Source organism: Colobus angolensis, unplaced genomic scaffold (genome assembly GCF_000951035.1).
Source record: "Colobus angolensis palliatus isolate OR3802 unplaced genomic scaffold, Cang.pa_1.0 Scaffold30, whole genome shotgun sequence".
Lineage (NCBI taxonomy): Eukaryota > Metazoa > Chordata > Mammalia > Primates > Cercopithecidae > Colobus > Colobus angolensis.
Genome location: NW_012116266.1, coordinates 2,445,725 through 2,453,148, shown reverse-complemented (window position 1 = coordinate 2,453,148; position 7,424 = coordinate 2,445,725). Strand labels below are relative to the sequence as shown.

The 7,424-nt window shown below is 44.3% G+C and overlaps 1 pseudogene; it reads right to left on the bottom strand.

Annotated features, from left to right (window-relative positions):
* Window positions 1–3,475: 3,475 nt before the first annotated feature.
* The window catches only part of LOC105517456, a 4,293-nt pseudogene continuing 344 nt past the window's right edge, over window positions 3,476–7,424 (bottom strand).

The following is a 7,424-nucleotide window of genomic DNA, read 5'->3' as shown; positions in this document are numbered from 1 at the left end:
ATAGTAAGTGCTGAGTGAGGTACATGGAAGGTGGCTTCAAGGGTACATTGGAGGCACCCAGTAGAGCTAAGTGGCACCATTTGGGAGGAATTTGATGGATGGTTGGATTTCCTACAGCATAAATGAGAATGAAATCAAGGTTATCCTTTTAGGTGATGTCTATTTTGATTATTTTTAACCTCCAGGCTCGTGTGTCCTGGAAATATGCATTACATCAAGTTGCTTAATTTTTTTATTTTTTATTTTTTTATTTTTTGAGATGGAGTTTCACTTTGTTGCCTAAGCTGGAGTGCAATGGTGTGATCTCGGCTCACTGCAGCCTCCTCCTCCTGTGTTCAAGTGACTCTCCTGCCTCAGCCTCTGAGTAGCTGGAATTACAGGGGCCCGCAACCATGCCCAGCTAATTTTTATATTTTTAGTACAGATAGGGGTTCACCATGTTGGCCAGGATGGTCTTGAACTCTTGACTTCAGCTGATCCACTTGACTTTAGGTGATCCACCCACCTCGGCCTCCCAAAGTGCTGGGATTACAGGCATGAGCTACCATGCCTGGCTTAAGTTGTTTAATTTAACTGAGTGAATGCACAGTAATATATTCATGGACAAACCAGGCACAAAGGGATGTTTTCCCATAAAGCAAACACATGATGGCAGATACTGCGTGAGGCCAGAGGTTCTGTCATATTTGAACTTGGGTGTGAGAATGACACAGTGGTAAGGGCTTCTGACACCTTGAAGAAAGCCTAGAATTGGGAATGATTTGAACAGATGAATCTGTTAAGAAAATTTCACTAGGAAGATTGTGTGAACCAATTCTTTGGAAGAATGAAATTCATAGCTGCTTTAAGATCATGCAAACGGCCATGTGTGGTGGCTCATGCCTGTAATCCCAGCACTTTGGGAGGCTGAGGTGGGTGGATCACTTGAGCCTAGGAGTCCAAGACCAGCCTGGGCAACATAGCAAAACCCCGTCTCTACAAAAAATAAAAAAAAATTAGCCCAGTGTTGTGACGCATGCACCTCTGGCCCTAGCTACTTGGGAGGCTGATGTGGGAGGATTGCTTGAGCCAGGAGGTTGAGGTTGCAGTGAGTCATGATCACGACACTGCACTCCAGCCTGGGCAACAGTGAGATTCTGTCTCAAAAAATAAAAAAGATCATACAAATTATTACAACGTTAGGACTCAGTGAAACTCAATAACATTTATTGAATGTGTTATTTACTTGGGTACATAAACTCCTTAAAATTGAGTGTGAACTTTTTCTGGATAAAAGATTTGTAGTTTCATCAGATTCTCAGTGGTTGAGTTTGTGACATGCCTCCCCACCCCCAAAGATTAAAAGCCTTGAGTATACTTTTTTTTTTTTTTTCCCGAGACGGAGTCTCGCTCTGTTGCCCAGGCTGGAATGCAGTGGCACGATCTCGGCTCACTGCAAGCTCCGCCTCCCGGGTTCACACCATTCTCCTGCCTCAGCCTCCCGAGTAGCTGGGACTACAGGTGCCCACCACTACGCCCAGCAGGGTTTCACGATGTTAGCCAGGATGGTCTCGATCTCCTGACCTCATGATCCACCCGCCTTGGCCTCCCAAAGTGCTGGGATTACAGGCTTGAGCCACCACCCCTGGCCGAGTATACTCAAAAGAGAAATACCCTGGGTCACATAAATCTACCAACATTTAACCTCTGTCCTGTTGCTGTTCATGAGTGCATTTGTACTTCAATGGTAACAGAAACAACCACCACCACCACCACCTCCATCATGAGCCTGAGGATCATATTGCCAAGCTGACATATATGCTTTTGTGTGTATGGAAATGGGTTTTATACTCAGATGGATATAGGTTTGAGTCCCTGTTCTGCTAGTTAATAATTATATGACGTGATTCAGAAACTTTATCTCCTGTGTTTTGTTTTCTCTAAAATAAGAGTCCTACCTCCTATGCTGCTGTGAGGATTAGAAAGAATGTATGTGACCTCCTTGGAATTCCTTCTTTACTCTCATAACTCTTTGTTATAGGACTTAGGTTGCTGTATTGATTAGGGTTAACTTTTAGAGAACAGAATCTACTCAAGCTATAGAAAAGTTGGTTTTTTTTTTTTTTTTTGAGTCAGAGTCTTGCTCTGTTGCCCGGGCTGGAGTACAATTGTGCCCAGGTGGCACAATCAGGGATCACTGCAACCTCCGCCTCTTGGGTTCAAGCTGTTCTCCTGCCTCTACCTTCTGAATGTCGGGGGTTACAGGTGCCCACCACCACACCTGGCTAATTTTTGTACTTTTAGTAGAAACAAGATTTCACCATGTTGGCAAGGCTGGTCTTGAACTCCTGACCTCAAGTGATCGATCTGCTTCAAGCCTCTCAGAGTGCTGGGATTATAGGCGTGAGTCACCAGGTCCGGCCGAAAAGTAGAAATTTGAAGGACTGAAGAAACAGATTCTAGGCAGAGTATTCAGAAATGATTCTCAAAGCCACACTGCAGAATCAGAACACCAAGGAAGCTGCTGCATATTCTCTTGTCAGGAAAGCATTTGCTGAATGGGGAAGCTGCCGTAACAGTTATTGGCCATGAAGTCATACCGTCACTGATCCAATCAGGAAGCCCTCATGAGTAGAAACCTGTCTCCACAATGACCAGCTTCAGAACGGAGCTGTACCTGCTGTAGCCTGCTCCTTGACAGAGGAGCTAGTGCCTGAATGCTGCTAATCCTACCCCAGAGAAACCACAACGCCTCTGTGACCATTTTTTAAAAATTGTTATTTTGAGACAGAGTCTTACTCTTTTACTCAGGCTGGAGTTCAATGGCACAATCACAACTCACTGCAGCCTTCAACTCCAGGCTCCAACTTCAGCCTTTCAAGTAGCTGGGACTGCAAGTGCGCACCACCATGCCTGGCTAACTCTTTAATTTTTTGTAGAGACAGCGTTTTGCTATGTTGCCCAGGTTGGTCTTGAACTCCTGGGTTTAAGAGATCCAACTGCCTCGGCCTCCCAAAGGGCTGGAATTAAAGGGGTGAGCCACCATGCCCAGCCTCTTTGTGACCATTTTTAAAGTGTAAATGTAGAAACACCAAAAAAGGGGGGCTCTTACCTCATAATCTGACTTAAGAAACCTAAATCACACCCAGAGCCCTAGCTGCAAGGGAGTCTGAAATATGTAGAATTTTTTTTTCTTTAATCTTTCATCTTCTTCAATATAAGAAAGCACCCTAGGAAGAGATAAGGTAGATATTGAATATTAATCTGCAAAGTGTATTCTAGTAGTTTTTCTGCAAGTATTATTAGCAGAGACAGAATTTCACCATGTTGACAAGGCTGGTTTTGAACTCCTGACCTCAACTGACCCATCCGCCTCAAGCCTCCCAGAGTGCTAGGAAAAAAGGCATGAGCTACCATGCCTGGCCAGAAAGTAGAAATTTGAAGGGCTAAAGATTATTGTTAATTATTTTGTCCAAGTAGTATTTTTATTATTTTTTCTGTTCCAGAAGCCTTTTATTGTTGCTCCAAGTTTAAGAATTTTCAGTGATGGCAGAAAACCAACACTTTTAGACAACATCTCGCATAGCCCTGCTCAACTTCTGAATCTTGGTCTTGGCAGACATGTCAACATATTTCTTTCCAATGCGCACAATCATTCCATCTATGTTTGACAGATCAGTCTTACCCTTCAATTTCAATACTTGGCCTTGACTTAGGAATCTCCTGAAGAGATTTAGAATTAGAGAATTAGAATTCTCTAATTCAGAGAGTGTGGCTTCCTCTAAAGGAGATGCAGTGGCCACTGTGCAAGGTACCTCTCCACGGTGGACACTCATCATGGTAGAAAAGGCAGAAACGACTTTTTGGGTATTGCTTCAGTGACTATGTTCAGCAAACAAATTGATCGGGGTCGTGAGGGAAGAGAATGTCTCTTTGGCTCTGATGTCATTTAGGCTTTTCACTTTAAAGGAACGCTTCACTTAGGGATTCAAAATAGAAGCAGCCACTTTGGGTTCCTTCAGGATTTGTGCTATTCTCAACAGCTCCTTTTCTACTTGCTCCAGCTTATTCTGTTTCGATGCAGCAGAATGAAGAGCCATGGCATAGCGACCTTCAATACTGTATACCTGAACAGGAGGCCTCACAGGCTTGACAATGGTCTGACCACAGATGTACTGAAGCATTGCATTTGCAGGGAGAGCCTAGGCACTGCTGGAGGGTGGCCATCATCTCCTGGGCACCTTTTTACTATTTTTTAATTATAGAAGTAATACATAGGCTAGGTGTGGTGGCTCACACTTATAATCCCAGCACTTTGGGTGGCAGAGGTGGGAGGATTGCTTGAGCCCAGGGCACCATAGCAAGATGCTGTCGCTATAAAAAATACAAAAATTAAGGCCAGGTGTTATGGCTCATGCCTGTAATCCCAGCACTTTGGGAGGCCAAGGTGGGTGGATCACTTGAGGTCACAAGTTCAAGACCAGCTTGACCAATATGGTGAAACCCTATTTCTGCTAAAAACACAAAAATTAGCTAGGAGCAGTGGCATGTGTCTGTAGTCCTAGCTACTCGGGAGGCTGAGACAGGAGAATTGTTTGAACCTGGGAGGCAGAGGTTGCAGTGAGCCAAGATCGTGCCACTGCACTCCAGCCTAGGTGACAGAGTAAGACTCCATCTCAAACAAACGAACAAACAAACCAAATATAAAAATTATCCAGTCATGGTGGTGCATGTCTATAGTCCCAACTACTCGGGAGGTTGAAGTAGAAGGATTGCTTGAGCCCATGAGGTCAGTACTGCAGTGAACTGTGATTGTGCCATTGCACTCCAGCCTGGGTGACAGAATGAGACCCTGTCTCAAAACAAAAACAACAATAACAAACAAAACAAAAAAGTAATACATAGATATATTCTCTTTGTAGAAGACGAGAACAGAACAAATCTGTAGAATAAAAAGTAAACACCCCGACCCACTCAGTTCTGACATTGCTTCCTAGCAGGAGTCACTGACAGCAGTTTATCAGCTATTGGTTCAATCTTTTGTCTGTGCCTGCATATGTATATAGAGGTATGTACACATATCTAAGAATTTTTTAAAACATAAATATGCTAATGCTAGTCCATAACTTTGCTTAGAAATCTTTCCATGTCCGGTCATAAAGATCTAATAGGGGTCAGGAAACTTTCTGCAAACCAGATAGTAAAGATTTTAGGCTTTGTGGACCACATATAGCAGCCGTCCCCAACCTTTTCAGCACCAGGGACTGGTTTCGCCAAAGACAATTTTTCCATGGATGAGGGTATGGGGGAGATGGTTTCAGGATGAAACAGTTCCACCTCAGATCATCAGGCATTAGATTTTCATAAGGAGTGCACAGCCTAGATCCCTTGCATGTGCAGTTCACAGTAGAGTTTGCGCTCCTATGAGAATCTAATAGATCTGGCAGGAGACGGAGCTCAGGTGGTAATGCTCTCTTCACCTGCCACTTGCCTCCTGCTACGCTACCTGGTTCCTAACAAGCCACTGATCTGATACACAGTCTCTGTGACATAGTCTTCTTTTTTTTGTTGCTATTTGTTTTTGTTTTTTTAAACAATCATTTAAAAATGTCAAAAATATTCTTTTTTTTGGGGGAATGGAGTCTTGCTCTGTCCCCCAGGCTGGAGTGCAGTGGCGCGATCTTGGCTCACTGCAAGCTCTGCCTCCTGGGTTCACGCCATTCTCCTGCCTCAGCCTCCCAAGTAGCTGGGACTACAGGCGCCCGCCACCTCGCCCGGCTAATTTTTTTGTATTTTTAGTAGAGACAGGGTTTCACCATGTTAGTCAGGATGGTCTCAATCTCCTGACCTCGTGATCCGCCTGCCTCAGCCTCCCAAAGTGCTGGGATTACAGGCTTGAGCCACCGCACCTGGCCTTTTTTTTTGAGATGGAGTCTTGCTCTGTCACCCAGGCTGGAGTGAAGTAGCATGACCTTGGCTCACTGCAACCTCCCCCTCCCAGGTTCCAGTGATTCTCCTTCCTCAGCCTCCCTAGTAGCTGGGACTACAGTTGCATGCCACCATGCCTGGCTAATTTTTGTATTTTTAGTGGAGACAGGGTTTCACCATATTGACCAGGCTGGTCTCAAACTCCTGACCTCAGGTGATCCGCCCACCTTGGCCTCCTAAAGTGCTGGGACTACAGGCATGAGCCACCACGCCTGGCCCCACATTTTCTTTATTCACTCATCCTTTAATGGATATTTAGATTGTTTCCATAGCCATCTTGGCTATTGTGAATAATGATGAAATGAACACAGGGGTACAGATATCTTTTTGGGATCCTGATTTCAATTCTTTTGGATATGTACCCACAAGTGAGATTGCTAGATCACATGGTAGTTCTATTTTTAATTTTTTGAGGAAATTCCAAACTGTTTTCTACAGTGGCTGCATCATTTTGCATTCCTACCAACAGCATGCAGGAGTTCCACATCCTTGTCAACACTTTCTGTCTTTTTCTTTTTGATAAGCAGGGGTTCTGGGCCAACTCTCTCTCCCCTGGGAAAAGCTGAGAACTGGACTTTTTTTTTTATCCACAAACTCTGTGCTGTGTGAGGGGAAGGGCCAATGGCGCCTATCAGCCAGAGACTCCACCTCCATTCTCCCCTCGGTATCCAAACTAACCGATCATGAGACTTCCAGGACTGGCAAAATATAGCTAGTTTTTTGGGAAGTCCTCTCACAAGAGTTGGGGTGCTGGACACAAAGACCAACCTCTCCCCTCCTCTGGTGGAAGCTTGGGACTGAGGGAATCTTCTCATGGTCATACGGCACGGGGTTAGGGGAAGGGTCTCCAGTGAGAGAATGTCCCGAGTCTCCTTACTGGCTTCGGTGAGTCTGATGTAGCATTTTCTGGGGGTGCAGGAGCCTTTCAGGTAGTTTCTGATCTTCCGCAAAGGGAATTTGTCAATGAATTTTTGTTGAATCAGTATGTGGAGGGGAGGGGGAAGGATAATTCAGGGTTTTTTATACTGCCATGTTGCTGACATAACAACCTCTTATTAACATAACTACTTATTTTTTTGTGAGTCTAGAAAGTTGTTAATCCTTTTTGAACCTCATTTCTTTTAAAAATAACTCTATAAATTGGAGGTGGCAACACTGAGACTTTATTAGGTTACAGTAAGTATTAAATGAAATCATGTATGCATTTTGTGTGGATGTTACTGGCTCCTACTCCCAGTTGAGCAGAAGACTAGATCCATTTCATGGACTCACTAGGGGTGGCTTACATTTCCTTAACACCAAACTGGCTAATTAAAAGATGGCTTTAGCCATTTGCTCCCTCTCCTACTCTGGGCTATCTTCTCTGAGAGCCAACATTTCTGCCCAGCACTTTTTTTTTTTTTTTTTTTTTTGAGACAGGGCCTCACTCTGTTGCCCAGGCTGGAGTGCAGTGGTGC